The sequence below is a fragment of the Thermobia domestica genome, chromosome 14 (genome assembly GCF_964235325.1).
Source record: "Thermobia domestica chromosome 14, izTheDome1.hap1.1, whole genome shotgun sequence".
Taxonomy (NCBI): Eukaryota; Metazoa; Arthropoda; class Insecta; order Zygentoma; family Lepismatidae; genus Thermobia; species Thermobia domestica.
This window is the reverse complement of record NC_137467.1, coordinates 69,263,912-69,281,380: the sequence shown is the minus strand read 5'-3', so window position 1 is coordinate 69,281,380 and position 17,469 is coordinate 69,263,912.

The following is a 17,469-nucleotide window of genomic DNA, read 5'->3' as shown; positions in this document are numbered from 1 at the left end:
AGAAAGAAACGGACGTGGATGAGTTACTGGATCCGGCGTCATCATGGACACGGGATTTATTCCACTCTTTTTTCCAGAACTAAGACTACAAGGCTCATTATCGTACCAAATTTTGTTTTCGTTCCTTATCCATTAGTTCTTTTTCGTTTCTCACCAGTATTAACGTTCATTGCATCCATTTCTTATATGCAAGAGTGCATAAAATTATGTTTACTAGTATAATATGTCACAAAATAATAGGAGAGGTATCAAAACGGATATCACAGGAAAAAATAGATGTAGAAATGAGAAGTTCCCATCCTATCTTAGATTGTGGAGAATATAAATACTAACGTGTCCATACAAATATTTGCTGAAACTACAAAATGTTGGTACTCACGACTAAAGCAAAACCACAAGTTATCTTCCGTGAAATAAAAGAGCTTGGGCCAATGTTAGAAAAAATCTTATCTATAGCATATGTATGTACATATGGGAAATAGAGAACCATATAGAGCCAAAAAAGAAACAAAATGTGAAACTATCAACTCAGTTATTTTTTTTTCACCTGTCAGTTATCCAGGACCGCAGTTAGGGGTTAGTAGACGGGGTACGTGCCCCGGGCGCCGGATTGAGATGGTGAAAAACGAAGATTTTTTTTACTGTAGCTATATATTTACGTTTTACGTTGGGGAAGGGGGCGCCAAAACAAGATCTCGTCCCGGGCGCCAAATAGCTTAGTTACGTCTCTGAAGTTATCAACTCTCAGAGTTTAATGTGCCTTGCATTCTTCATTTACAGTTCTAGATCTGTAGTTCTATAGTAATTCATCATGCTAAATTGAAGTCTAAAATCAAAATTTCGTTATCATTGTTGCTTTTTCAGTAATACAGGGTGTTACATAAGTACAGACACATGTTCAAAAAAGTTCTCTGAGAATGAAATAGTGATTAAGAAGTTACTGGTTTATATTATGTTTTGTAGTGGGTGTCTTTGTTGTCTCTACTGATACATAAGCAGTCGTCTAATAACATACTGGTTCATGTTTTTCTTGATTTCTCATTCATGAAGACCTGAGCTTTAAGTAGGGGGCAGCGGTGGCTCAGTGGTAGAGTGTTCACCTCTGGTGTTTGGGGTCGCGGGTTCGATCCCAGCCCTCGCCAAGTGAACTTTGTGGTGGACAAACACCGTGTGTGTGGGTTTTCTCGGGGTTCTCCCGTTTCCTCCCACTTTCTTCATTCCACAATTTCATTCATTACTCATCATCACCGTCTCCTTTAGCCTAACCGGCATAAGCGTGGGACGTAAACCTCAAAGATTTTTTTTTGAGTTTTAAGTAAGTAGAGTAACAGCTTAACCTCACAAGAATCAAAGTTAGTATTAGATTGGATTCATTGGAAGAATAAACACTGGTGGAAAATCTTGTTAATCTCTGAAAATCGAAACTGATAGTGTTGCCAGATATTACATTGGAAATTTCCTTTTCTAAATATACGCCGTGTTGTGTACATATATATACATGAACTTAGGTAATTTCGTCACCGGAAATTTCGCCACCGGAATTTTCGTCACAGTAATTTCGTCACCGGTAATTTCGTCACCAAAATATTAGTATGTAGGTTATTTCGTCACCAAAACATTCATTGCTCTTGTACCGTTCTGTGAATCCAATCTCTTGGACTTTTCTCCACGTCTAGTGAATCAGGTGAAAAAAAAAAAAAGCAATGCTGTACACGAGTTGAGATTCCGAAAGTTGTCTTTAAAGTGTGCATTTCCGCTATCTCGAAATCCATAACCACAGTTACAGGGTCCGGGTATTCACTAAATTCACTGCACTGATGCACCACCGCACAAAACAGTTCTTCATATGAATGTTGTGTCTTGCTCTGCATTAAGGCATACACCTAGTAAAGGATTTTTTTTTTTTTTTTTTTTTTTTTAGGAGCCATTGGAAAGTAGTCAATCCTCCATCCATGTTTCACTTCTCAATAGCTCCATAAGGCTATATTTAAAGAAAATTGTTAGAAATATTTACAGTATATGTTTTTCTTCCTTTATATAAATTTGCTTTCTTGACATATATATCCAATAACAATTTGGCCAATGTTTAATCAGAGTTGAAATATTGAAATATAACATTCTTCTTTCAATAGCCCCTAAAAAAAGATCACTCTTTTCACATGACTCAGTTGACGTGGATGAAGGTTCAAGAGTTTGGGCTCAGAGAACGGTACAAGAACGATGCAAATTTCCGTCTAGTTTGCGGGAAAATGAACGGATTGGCATATCTTCCCATATTTATTTGCAATTTTCTGTTCTGAAATTTTGATATTGGCGAAGCTTAATATTTGTAAATAGTGATACACCCAATAGTTCCCCACGTTGCCTTTGCTTTTAACATTTGCTGAAGCTGGCACTATTTTCTTGCACTGGTGCTTGCTCCTGCGTCGAGTACCCGAAACTTAAATTTTGCAGAGTTCAACGTCAACCGAATTGTTTTCCAAGTTTGATTAAAATAACGTAAGTTGTCTAGGTCATTTACTTTGCCTCTACTTAGTTCAAGAAAGATGAAAAAATAACCATGACAAAATTTCCTATTTGATAATATTTCTGACAGAATCACTAAAAACTTTTATCTCATATCTCAAATACGATATACAAAATATGTAACTATTTATTTAATAATAATAATAATAATAATAATAATAATAATAATAATAATAATAATAATAATAATAATAATAATAATAATAATAATAATAATAATAATTATTATTATTATTATTATTATTATTATTATTATTATATTTCGATTTGCTTCAGTTGAAGATTAAAGAAAGCAATTTCAGAAACGGTTTCTATTCATTCATTGTACTTGTATTATGTTCTAAAAGACACTGGTGATGAAATTATCATGACAAAATTTTCGGTGACGAAATTACCTATATGGTAATATTTTGGTGACAAAATTACCGGTGACGAAATTACCCTGACGAACTTTCCGGTGACAAAATTACCGCCGCCCATGTATACATACCGTATATGCCGTCAATATTCTTAATACTTAGCAGTGCCATGTACTTCTGGGACACCTGGTAGCGAAATTCTAATTTCAAATTTGAATTCAGAGTAGTGAATTATTACAAAAATATGACCCTTGTGAAACTGTGTTATTAATTAAGATAGTTTTCATTCCACCAAATTTAAACCAAAAATGGTGCTTTTTTTCACCTTTCCACCTACCAATTTCATTACTTTTTTCCACCAAAAAATTCTTTCGTTTTTTTCGCTCCGTGGGTTTTTGGTGGTGTCCTAAATTCAGTATGAGGACAGATTGTATTAAAATTTGCAGAACTACTCCTAAAATTAGGCCAAACTTACAGAAAAGTCGAGATTTCGTGGAGGGGAAACCGAGTGTCCAACACAGCATACGCCCCTGACCTCAGGCAATTTTCAAGAAATGTGTTATTTTCTTCCTCAACTCCCCTCAGCTCTAACACTCTAATTTTTCATGTACATCTGTAATTTTGTCAAATTATTTTCGACTTGAGAGCATCAAAGATGGATTTACGAGATGCTTACATATTTCACATTAATTACTATATCATCTATGAGGTTTCCATATATATATATATATATATATATATATATATATATATATATATATATATATATATATATATATATATATATATATATATATATATATATATATATCTGTGAATTCATGTGCCAGTGTTATTGTAAATTTGTATACAAGCCTAGTATTAATACAGGGTGTCAAAAATCAACTTAAACTTCGGGAGATGAGTGTTTATATCAAATCAAAGTAAAACGTTTTAATACATATAGGTCTTAAAACGAGTTCTTTCAGTATTATAAGCCGAAAAAGAATTAAAACGCCCTAGCTTAAAAATAATGGGACTTTTTCGCAAGCGGTTGCAAAAATTAGGCAATACCTAGTATTCCCTCTTATCTAAATACCCACGTTTCACAATCCCCTGATATCAACGTAACGATTTGTAAAAGGTAACGTAGTGTACGAGGATACACTTTTAAATACTAATTGGGTACTCTTTTCGTGGATACCAGAAGACTGTTCCACACAAATAATTATTACTAGCGCATATGAGTTCCTGCGAAATCCGTCGAATCACGTGCGATAGACTCCATAACTTTTGTGCTAGAGTGTTTTTAAAACGTGATTTTCCTCATTTTTGGCGGATTATAAATTTGAAAAGAGACATTTTTTGACCCACAGTATGTTCATCAAAACCTTTTTTTTTTTTTTTCATTTGATATAAGAAATAACGTTCCAAACTTAGTAGGTTGATTTTTTGACACACTGTATATTAAGCTGGGTAGTATGTGGAAATAACAAATCGAATATTTTTTAGCTATATTTCAAAGAACCAAACCTATTTCAAAAATACAAGGGTGGGGTGAACTGTCCCCTCTTGCTCTCTGCTGCAGGCAATCATAGTCGAGAGTCTCATATTCCATATAAACATTATTATTATTATTATTTTTTTTTTCTAGTGAAGGGCAAGTTTTATTTTCGTAGACAGTCACAGTAGACACTGGATTAAGATTCAAGGCGGGCATTGTTTTGCTCCCAGTCTTTGTCATAAAGAGCCTTCAAAGTTCTGAAAAGAAAACTATTTTTATCTTCATACCAGAAATGAGCACGCAGTATAACGTATTGTTCCATCTGATGGAGTATGAACCTTTGAGATCTAGAAAGAAGAACTTGAAAGTAACGTTATCGTAGTATTAATCTAACATAAGTACGATGAACATTCTTTCTTTGCCGACAGGAAGACTTGGTGATTCATTCCGGTGGCATTGAAAGAAAGAACTAAACTAAAAATACATTGATGACGAATTCCATTAGACATACAGAGGTAAAGGTTCTTTACATTGTACCTTCCCTTCCCATCCAAGGTGTTTGGGCTAACAAAGATAATGAATGAGAGTAGTACAGAAAATGGGAAAAATTGAACGTGACTCTGTTGTTAAGCCAAGTTCGTTGTTTAAAACTAGCTTTAGCCTGTGTCAGTATAGCAGTAAATCTATTTTGTAGCATGTATATAATAATAATAATAATAATAATAATAATAATAATAATAATAATAATAATAATAATAATAATAATAATAATAATAATAATAATAAGTTGTTGAATCAAACAACTCAGACACAATTGCTTTTAATAGACCCAGTGAATAGGCCTATAGGTATTGTGACAACTTAAGTAACCTGGATTGCAATCAGGAGCGGATTAAAGGCGGAGCTAATGGAGCCCAGGCTCAGGGGGTCCCCTAAAATTCCCCTCTTTAATACTAAAATACATCAATCAACTTATTATAGTATAGGCTTCAGATCCATGCTAATTTCTTTTCCCGCTCGGTAGGCTTGCGGTATCGCTAAGTCTTCTTCCACCAGCTTGGGCTCGTGCCTGCAAACATCAGACTTTCGTGGCACCGCCGGGCGTGGATAAATAAACTGATTGATGTGATGAATAAACAAATAAATTCAAACATCATTCACACAGAAGACCTTCAAATTCGGAACTTTGATCACAGTGTAACCTTGTACAGGTTTACTATTTGTATATGATTTTTCTCCTTTTACTCTATTAGTGTTTTCACAGGGACTGTTGACCATTTGGCTCGTATTCGGCATTTATGTGTTACACTGAAGTATATAGGCATTTAACTGTTAATAACGAATGTAATTAAACTAATTATTGTAAACTTGGAGCACATTAAAATGTTACAGCATACTCCTCGGTGTTTCAATAAGCCTATGAGGCTGTGGAAGACAGCAAAGAAAAGTTATGCGCTGAAATTATTCGTAACATAGGGCCCTTTGAAATAGTCGGCTGCAGGGTCCCAAAAACCTTAATCCGCTCTCAGTGCTATGCGCAGAGACGTACGCAAGAATTTATTTCGGGAGGGGTCCAAAGCATTTCGGGGGGGGGGATGTCCAAACACAATTTCTGGCTAAATTATACTAAACTTTGTACCTAAAATTAGACTAAATTGACAAAAAAGTCCGGATTTCGAGGGGGGTTCCGGACCTCAAGGACCCACCCCGTGCATACGTCCTTGGCTATGCGCACAAAATATCCACTTTTTTTTTTTTTTTTTTTTTTTTTTAGAAATAAAGGGGACCGCGGTGGCTCAGTGGTAGAGCGTTCACCTCTGGTGCGTGGGGTCCCTGGTTCGATCCCAGTTCGCGCCAAGTAAGCTTTGTGATGAACAGACACCGTCTGCGTGGGTTTTCTCGGGGTTCTCCTGTTCCCTCCCGCTTTCTTCATTGCACAGTTTCATTCATTTCTCATCATCACCGTCTTCCTTAGCTTTGGCGCATAATCCTGGGACGTTAAACTAAATATATCATTTTATTTCATTTCATTTCTTTAGAAATAAAGCTTGACTTTTCGTGCCTTTCTTTCAATATGTCTGATTTACAATTGGTAGAGAACATAGATTAAAAAAATCTAAAATAATGGTTGCCAAATGTTTGTTGATATTCAACTTTTGGTGAAAAAAACTTAAGAGATGCAGAAAGAAGATATTGAAGTTATGACTTTATATAACACCATATTTATAAATGAAGGACGGAACATACTTCGGATACAAGCAACTTTAAGGACGAATGAATGAAATTACTCTTCATTACGAAATTCATTCTCAAGCAAACTCATAATTTCAGGGAAGCTCAGGCCCCATGGGTATGGGAGTGATCTGTACGATTATTGACTGTTTGCATTCAACAAGTAGTGGCGTAACTAGGATTTTTAAAAAGGGGACTGAAAAACCATTTTGGGGCCAAGGTTCCCAACACTCCAAAATTCCATTGTTTCGGTATTTTAGGTTTATCTTTAATCAAGAACATAACACAATTTGCGAGCATTTGGGGCAAAAGAATTGTGGTTACTATTTCAGTCTTGCACATTTTTAGCAACATAGTCATGTTTGTTTTATTCTTTATTAAATTAAAGCTATTGTTTCTCAAAATAACTCGACAAGATTCGAGACAAGACAGGGTTCTTCCAACAGAAAAAGATACATTTTTCGAGGCATCACTTTACACAACATATTTTCGAGGCGAGACAACCTCTAATCTTGTCTCGTGCGCATCCCTATTTGCACGTAATAATATTAGAATACAGTAAAAAAAAGAAAATATTAGTTACCTTATAAAGTAATCAAACCTTAAAAGTCACCTATTTAAAATTTGCCCTGTGAAATAGTTCATATTTTAAGGGGGCTATTCATATAGTAACAGAATATTAATAATCAACGATCAATTACTCTGTGAAGATGCTGAATTTTAAGGTGTGTGTGCACCTTCTGTTGCATTTGGGTGCAAATTCGGTAGATTTTCTTAGTATCCTCTTTTCTAGAAGTATGTAACATAGTGAAATTTAGCTGGGCTTGTAAGAAATTGGGGAGGCTTGAACACCCCAAATTAGACCTAGTAACGCCACTGCCAACAAGCCACCAGTCACGAAAGACAAAGGGAAATATTTAATTTAATAATAATAAAAAAGTTGAACTGTGTAAATTTAGGACTATAATTGTATATGTAAATCATTATAAATACAATTATGTTTTATATTTAATTGAGCTTTTCTCCCTATCGCGGAACTTATGTCCGGTACGGAATCGAACCCGGATAACCCAAAGATCTCTGCTTCAGATAATCGCTGGGTAGAAATGTTCTCCTTCAAATAAAATAAAATGAAATATTCAGTCTAACGTCCCATGATTATGCTCCGAAGCTAAGAGAGACGATGATGATGAGAAATGAATCAAATGGAGGAATGAAGAAAGTGGGAGGGAACGGAAGAACCCCGAGAAATCCACCGCATACGGTGTTTGTCCACCACAAAGTTCACTTGGCGCTCCTTCAAATAAAGTACAGCTACAAATAAAACATTTTCTACCCTAGAAGAAAGAATCTCCTTTACATTGTTCCGTCCATTAAATGTACATATTAACAATTACTCTACTGAAACCATCCCTGCATCTAGTGATGTGAAGTGGAAAATTTTCCGCTTAAAACTTCCCATTTCTGAAAATTTTCCATTCTAAACAAATATTCACTATCAAGTATTAACTCCACATTAAGCCATGATATTGATTGAATCCATGAATAGAAATATGACATTACAGCAAATTATAATCTTCCAACTTTCTAGGTACTGTAATGGGAAAATATATAAATATTACTGAGTACCTGGTAATAAACCTAGTATTTGATAACACAAGAATTATATGATAGAACAAGCGAGTATCGTTCTACAGTATGAAACTACGGTAAACTTCCAAACTAGTAGAACTGGAAATAGTAGAAACCTGAAGTAGTTTATTTCTACCACTTACGGTTTAAATATTAGGTTGTCGAAGGAGATGGGACCTATTATTGAAACGACGAATCGTTTCCCGAAAACCGTTTCTCAATAGCTCTACCGTTTTTGAGTTATGACCAATATTGTTGAAACCAGAAGTGGTTCAACATAGCTTCTGGTTTAACTCGAAGATTGGTGAAAGAGATGGAACCTATTTTTGGGATGCTGAATCGATTCCCGAAAACCGCTTGTCGATAGCACTTACCGTTTTAGGTCTAGGAATATCAATATTGAGACCAGAAGTAGTAGTGAATTTATACCACTTCCGATTTTAGTGGAAATACAGGAGTACAGGTGGTTTGTCCCCTTAAGAATTAAATCGATTTCTGAAAACTCTTTATCACTAGCTATGTTTTATATTCGTTTATGAGTTATGAATATGTTTGTTGAAACCAGATATGGTCGACTTCTACCACTTCCCGTTTAAGTAAGATTGTTGAAAGAGATGGAACCTATTCTGGCAATGCAGAATTGATTCCCGAAAACCGTTTGTCGATAGCTCTTACCCTTTTAAGTTTATGAAAATAAATATTGAAACCTGAAGTAGTAATGGATCCTACCACTTCCAGTTTTAGTAGAAATGCAGGAGTTAAGGTGGTTCCATTCATATCCACTTATTTCCGAAAACCGTTTGCCGATCGCTATTACCGTTTTTTACTCGTGGTCTTTAATTTGAAACCGGAAACTTCCGATTTCTACCACTTCCGGTTTAACAGATTGACTGCCAAGGTGATTTGAGGGTACCTGTTAAGTAGGAGGTTGTTGAAGGAGATGCAACCTATTATTGGGATGCTGGATCGATTCCCGAAAACCGCTTGTCAATAGCTCTTACCGATTTTGATGTGATACCTTTTGACAGACAGACACACAGACGAACAGAGCCGTTCTATATGACTTCCCTTTCATATGCATAGCGTAGTTTGGAAATCTGAAAGTAGGTATATAGCCAAAAGCAGGAAATATCTTTTTATTTGATAATTAAATATAAAGTTATTTATTGCGGCTTGCAGCTTTGTACTTTTCTTATATATATTTTTTTCTCTTAGAAGCAGAAATAAAGCTTTTTCTTAGTTACAATTTCAGAATGAATGAATATATGAATATTTATTAGTTTCTCTTCTGAACGAATATATGAAAAAAAAACATAATTTCCTGAGAACTTCTAGTATTTTTAATGAGTTACTTTCGTTAAAATTTGAAATTTTCGGTAGCCAAAAACTTGCAGTAGATATTTTTATATATTTCGTAATTATTGTTTCTATAAAGTGAAAATATATAAATATAGAAAAGTAATAAAGCTATGAGAAACATCTTGTCTTCGCGCATGAAAAGCGTATGAAACTGATAGAATATTGATATGACGATTTTCTGTGAACGACGATTAATTCTAAGAAAAAAACTACATTACATTTTCTAACATATTTTCCAGAAATGAAGAATTGCAAGATAATTAATTTTATGAACCCTTACCCTCACCCTCACCTCCCTCACACTCACCCTCAACTGACACCCTCACCCTCCATCACACTCACCCTCCATTGACGCCCTCCACTCACCCTCCCTCACACTCACCCTCCATTGACGCCCTCCACTCACCCTCCCTCACACTCACCCTCCATTGACGCCCTCACACTCACTCTCCCTCACACTCACCCTCCATTGACGCCCTCACACTCACTCTCCCTCACACTCACCCTCCATTGACGCCCTCCACTCACCCTCCCTCACACTCACCCTCCATTGACGCCCTCACACTCACCCTCCCTCACACTCACACTCAATTACTTTATCGCCCTCACCCTCCAACGCCCTCACCCTCATCTACTAAAATGAGGGTGAGGTGAGGGTGAGGGCGGCCCTCATGAGGGCAAAATGAGGGAGGATGACCATCTCTGGTTGTTACTGTTGTTTCCCGCATCTAACCAAATGTAACCTTCAAGATGTTTTTGATGAAACAACAGCAGGATACAAACATCTGCGTCTGACGAGTGCACAATTATATTGGGTTTCTGTAGTTCTTTGCATACATACACTGCATGACAAATAAGCCTTGTATCAGCCTCTTCATGTTGGCACAACAGTGTTGGTTTAATGATGTTAGTTACTACATCACTGTTGGAAGAAAACTCGTAACATGTGTCATGTATTGCTAGATAGAGAATATGGTTTTCAAGGATTGTAGCATACTGATTTTTCCCTCACTCCATATATAGAAATGTAAACAGTGATTCCTTAAAATGTAGTGATCTTAAAGCTCGCTGAAAATCTTTTGGTCGTATTTGCTGTCCACCAGTTACAGAAAATAATGAAGAGCATGAACCTCTATTTATTGTTTCTACATCCTTAAGGGAAGGACTTTGATATGTATCACAAATGAAGTGCACACAAGGTGCTAATTGACACAGACGAATCAACAATACCTTGGCAATCTCAGAATACGTTAATGGTAAATTAGTCTGAGAATGAATAAAAATCATTGCATCTACAAGAGACACATCAATGTGGATGGGAGGCTGGCTTTCGTACTTTTTCTCAAGATAATGAACCAACTTTGATTTGTCTGTTTTGTTCAATGATCCATCACATTGGGCTAATGTAAGAGGCACTGGTGTCATAGGATATGTAAACATATATTCCAGATCAATATTTGCAGTTGAGGCAAGGAAAAGTAATCTTCCAAGAAGGTCACGAGTGCATTTGAGTTCTAAGATTTTTTTATCTTTCACTGATAATCTACATTTCACTGAATCAGTTGTAAAATTCTTAATTGTCCTTCTTTTCAGGGGTTTCTCAAATCTGGAAGGATCTTCAAAACATTCCGTTGTAAAACCATCGAACCAGTTTTGACCTGTTTCCACACATCCAAGAAGGTCTCTCGAGACATCTGAAGATACAAATTTTCCAGTTGATATATTGCATAAAGTTTTTACATTATCCTCTGAAAAAGGAATCATACTATTGTTTATAACATCAGATAGCTTATCAACATCGTGGTGGTCTTTCTGTATTCTATTGTTTTTGCACTCTTGAGAAACATGTTCCTTGCATTGCAGTCCAACTAATCCATCAACACTGAAACAATAGTTCTCATTGCTCTTGTAACCATCCATCTTTTACGTGCAGATATGAACTGTGAAAAGGCTGAGACTCCTGTGAAGCGAGAAGCGGCATCTGCATTCACTGTTTGTTCTAATGCCATATCAACCGCGGCACGGGTAAACCCCTTTGCTGTTCTCTTAACTGACAAGCCACCATCTTCTAGCATTTTACGGACACCAGGGTGTGTTATGTCCATATTAAGCAGATTTAGAAAGTATCTTGTAATCCATCGTGCATAGTTTGGACGGTTAACTGCAAAGAATACATAGCATATCTTGCCCAAACAACAAGTGAACAAGTCCACATCACAAGTTCGATATTCTCTACTGCAATTCAAGTATAGCTGAACTAGATCGATATACATAAACCAGAACTGAGCTGTTTCACCATGTTCACCAGATCTTGTTTTAGCAGTGTATTCCTCGTATTTGTCAAGGAAACTACTCATTGTCTCAGACTCAAAAATATTGGTAATGGATTCCTCCCTTAGATCTGAGGATAGCTGGATCAGTTGGTGTCTAACTGAGCTGGCAGCAGCCTCATTGCTTTGTACAAACTGTTTGAAGTGCAGTTTCCACATCGTAAGCATTATGTCATGCAAACATTTACAACGGTTAAAGTGCTTTCCGTTTATGAAACCATTCAGGGAATCTTGGGCAAGAATATCAACGGAAGTCATCAAAGCCGGTAATCCAGATTCATAAATTATATATCCAAGGCATGCAAAGAAAGTCATTGAAATATGGAATGCACCGAAGCATATGAATATGTTGTCGTACAAAGGTTTTTCTTGAGCCTGAATTTGCATTGCTGGTTTAGCAATAGCGAGGTCGTATGTGACAACAGCATATTCTTGACCACATTCATTGGCAACTTTCTGGGCTATCTTCAAAGTTTCTGCAACCACATCTAATCTGGTTGGAGGTTCCGTTATATTTTCCATATATCCAATTCCCTGTCTAGGAAGATTGTCTCTAGAGTAACTGGAATTCCAACCTAACCACATAGGTGTTGTTGAAACACAATCAAACATCATCCAAAGAGCGTCATTCTTATACCCAAGTTGAAACGTAATTGAATCAATCATGCTTTTTATAGTATAATTGAATGCAGTTATTTTAGGCTTCTTCCTGTAAGGCTCGAGATCTTTTTCTTCTGCTGTATATGTTCTCCTGAGTCGGGTTATCTTTTGTCGGTGCTCTCTACTAGTATGTTCCGATTCTTCAGGTTTGACTGAAATATTTTGATAACAAATTCCTGTTGTATCATGTAATGTTCCTTTTCCAGAGAATGTCTCAGAATTCTCATCAAAATTATCCCATGCTAAACAGGTGGATAGACTGTTTTCTGCTTGAAGGCCATCTGGCAGTAGAATTTTTTTTAAATTATGTAAGAATAATATTATTAGCATTTTGAAACATGACACTATTAGGAATTACTTTTACAGTTTCAAGTAACAGTTTGCAGTACATAAATGTTCTTAGAGCGTCATTTTTTAAAAATATTTTAACTTTCTAAACACCCTGTAGCGCGAATTATGGCTGGTTTAGAGTTGTAAGAGTAACATTTTTGAATTCCTAAGACGTTTTCACATTTTATTCGATTTTCAAACCTTTTGGCCTCCTTAGGTTAAAAATAAATGTGTATGGACTCTTGCTATAAATCTCCTAAAACTTTTCACATTTAAGTTAAAAACAAATACACATAACACTACATAAAATTAATTAGCTCAACTATTTTGAAAGATATAGCAATGATATAAGTGTCATTTGCAAGCTCTTATAATGCTTAAATGCATTTACTTCAAGTTGTTTTCGAAAACGTAACTGTTTCCTCATTATTGGTCGTGAAACACAAGAATTGTAGTTCAGAAATGACTCTTTTCCGTTTTTAGGCGCCATATTTTAAAATGGCGGCCATATAGAAAAGTTTTTACTATTGAGATTGAGATCTGGAATATATTCTCGGAAATAAAGCAAGAAAAAAGTTTCTATCTTGAAAGATAATGAAGTTATTATTTTTTAAATTATATGAGGTAAAATGTTACAATTGTAACACTTTTACTTCTTAAACACCCTGTAGCGCGTATCATGACTGGTTTACAGTTGTAAGAGTTACATTTTCGAATTCCTGAGACTTTTTCACATTAGAATCGACTTTCAAACCTTTTGGCCTCGTTGGGTTAAATAAATGTGTCTGGGCTCTTGCTCTAAAAGAATGCCTCGTCGAATGTTAGCGGTTGTTGAAGCAGGTGGTCACTGGATATCATATTAAGAACGTCTGTAGTTTCAAACAGATTTTTAAGTACAACATTTCAACAAAAGAGACACTGACCAAAGCTTAAAACTTTATTTTATTTTAAATTATAATTTGTAACTGTTTCGGATATCTAGCATATCCTTCTTCAGACACGATCGAAATTAATGAAAATACACACATATAATTTTGAGTTGAAGTTAAGTTTAGTTGAATTGAGTTGAGTTGACTTTGAGTTTAACGTCCCGTTCAGCAGCGAGGCTATATTAGACGTGGACCTACTAACTCATGTGGAGTCCGACCCACATTATCTCCCACCGTGAATCAAATCCTAGTCCTCTACGCCATTAAAATAAAATAGATTCGTATCTTTAAATTAGGATAAATTTCTTAAAGTACTTTTGAAATTCTTAACTAGATTTTCGCGTTTCCAAAACAAATTTGATAAACTTTACTGAATTTTGATTATTCTTTTTTATACTTCTGAACCATATCTATTATTTGGTATCAAATATTCATAATGTTTCAAAACAACACCGATAACGTTTGGGAGGTGATTCCTAAACCAAGACAAGAAAAAAAATATGGACCAACCTGGATTCACAAATGTTTCCTTTCGGAGTTATAGGCTGCCAAAAACATGGAAAGAAAATTAATTTTAAAGGTCCATAGGTCCAAAACTATGGGACCTACCGAAGTCGGGTCAAAACTTCACTCAGAAACTAATATGTGCGTTATTCAAAATACATGTTTCAGAATCTTAAGGTACTCACGCAATAATTTTTATCAAGGGAGTTTCGCTAAAGACATAATTTGAAGTACTCAAACACTACCTCTATTACAATTGTTGCGAAAGTACCGCAGGATTGGAAATTTGGATATTTGGAGAGAGCACACATAGGTCCTTAGTGAAGTCTTGACCCGACTACGGTGGTTGCCATAGTTTTGGATCTATGGATCTTTGAAGTTCATTTTTCATATTTTGGGCAGACTATAACTCCGAAGGAAAGCATTTGTGCACCCAGATTGGTCTATACTTTTTGTCCTATCTTGGTGTCATTAATCACATCCCAAATATTGTCGGTGTTGTTTGAAGGACCCATTATAAAATCATCAACTAGAAGGAATGCTCATATTAGTATTTAACCTTATATGAATAACTGAGTCTCTGAATTTAGGGAAATTATTTGATTATCAGTATACATACAATATGGTATTCACATTTATTTTAAACGTTCATTTAGAATAAATAATTTATATTTACTGTCTTCTTTGAGCTGTATAATGTTTTGTAAGAGTATGCTTTGACTTCACTTTTGTACTCAATGTGGGATCAAATTATGGTGATTTCGTTATGTGTTTTATTTATTTAAAAGATTTTAGGTAAAGTTGATAGCCCAAAGGATCCAGGTGCACTGAAACATTAACAAAAATTAAAGAATATTTATTAACTCCGCTATGGCCTATATATTAAAAATATGTATCCCTGCCTCCGCGTAATGGGATGGAGAACCTCTAGTGAAGATCGCATATATTTAATTGAAACATAAAGACTCCTGATTTTGAAGCGCCAGTGCTAACTGCACACCTACACTTATTAGTTACCATTCACGTGATAAAGTTTTTTAAATAATTGTTTTTGTAAAATGTTTATTATTCTCTGCAAGAGTTAATTGAATTATGTTCCCTCTTCAAAATAATGTTAAATAATAAATAATAATTTAACAATAGAACAATCCTTAATCTCGCAACCCTTAGTAGTTAATACACTCTATAGTGGCCTAATCATCAGATAGCTAAACACTTTCTTCCTATAACTTTTACGTTATATACTCTCAAGCTGATATAACATTTATACCAAGAGTTACACATCATATTAAATTAGAAATAAGTGTGGTTATAATAAATTCTTTGTAAGTAAGAAAGAAGTTTCTTTGATTAATATCATAGGTATTAATCTATGTGTTTTCGTGTACAGAAAAGAAATAAAGAATTACGCTACGAAGCCAATTAACTCGTTAGACAAGAACCTCTGCTATTTTCGTCACTTAGAATATAAACGATCTCAAATTTTTGAATTAGGAATTTCAATTAGGAATCCATCAAATTGTTTTGAATATGTTTAAAATTTTCTCAATGCTCAACGAATTATTTTTGAATTGAAAGTTCTGAATAAAATCTAAAGATGACACTGCGTTTTTCTTTCTTGTGCACTCCCCTTACGAACAATTGTTAGGCATACCTTACATAGTACGGCAAAGTACTACGTATCACCTGTAATCCATAATGTTTAAGAAGTATACATTTGAAGTCACCCTTTGTCTGAACGAAATTCTATTCAAAAATATTTCGCTAAAACGTAAATTATGACTACCGCCCCAGCAGACATGGCTACAAGATTAGATACAAAAATCAGTATTCCGTGAAAGCACTGTTTCTTTCAGAATTAATGTTCCGGGGCGGAACACTCACAAGGAGAAAACAGACTTTTAGAATAGTTAAAGAATTAATATTGCAACCTGGGAGAGCGAAATGGTCAAAAATAACGGAGAAAAACCGTCTTCTTCTTGTCAGTATTACAGGGGGAGGCATGTCAGAACTTGCCCGGAAGAAACACTGGGTGAAGTATAACGTGTTAAGTATGAAGCGTTTAAGATCAATCCTTCAAACACTACTGAAGGGGGAGTTCTAACTTAATTTCATACACATACCTTAAAATATATTATTTCGACTAAAACTGCCACTTTAAATACTTCATTTGAGAGAATGACTATGAGAAACACTAAGGGCACTGTAAAATACATTATAAATCACACATTCCAAAAATTCAGGTTTCTCAGGCCTGAAAATGTTAACCTTTCTGAAATTCATGCAAATATTTAATCTTTCTTCCGAAATAAACTCTTTCAAGTTACCTCCGATAGTGGTTTTTCCTTGAAGTGAAAACTGTTCCATCGTGATTATAAGGTTCACGTACGCCTTTTCGCCGCAAAAGATCCAGTTCAGATTCCCGGTGAGAGCGCATGTGTTTCGGAACCGACTTTAAGCTGTAGATCTTTTTGCCATATAGCCTCAGTACTCAAAGAGGCGAGAAACTCAAGATCAGCCATCAAACCGAAAACTTATTTACGTCGCCTTTTCAAACTCATCAAAGAATATTAACCGCTTTTTTAAAAAAATACTGTATTTACAATCAAAGAAATTAACTTGGAGTGCTGTCTTTAAAAATATTTAATTTTAATTTCACATATATATTAGACAACTTTGTGTAAAATGATATTTGTTGATCTTGATGTTGACGGAGACTTTTTTCAATCACCAGTTGATATATATTTTTATATTATATTAATTATTTCAACCACATTTGCGTATAACTTGCAGTGTATATGTAGAGTAAACAAGAAGAATCAATCCTATTATGGTTATTTTTATGCAACAAAACATTGAATGATGATTTTAAAATATTCTGCATTGGATTAGAAAAAAATCGATAAAATTGTTGATACTTTCATACTTGTTTATGTAGTAATGTAACGATTTATCACAGCATTGTGTACAAAAGGAATTAACAAATGAAGTTACTTTTTCTAAAATATTTAAATTAATTTTGTATTGAAAAATTATACAACAAATATAGTTAGAACTACATGATGCATAATAAATAGGAAAGTAATGTTTTATTAAAGTTGCGGGTATATTGGATAAACTTTTAT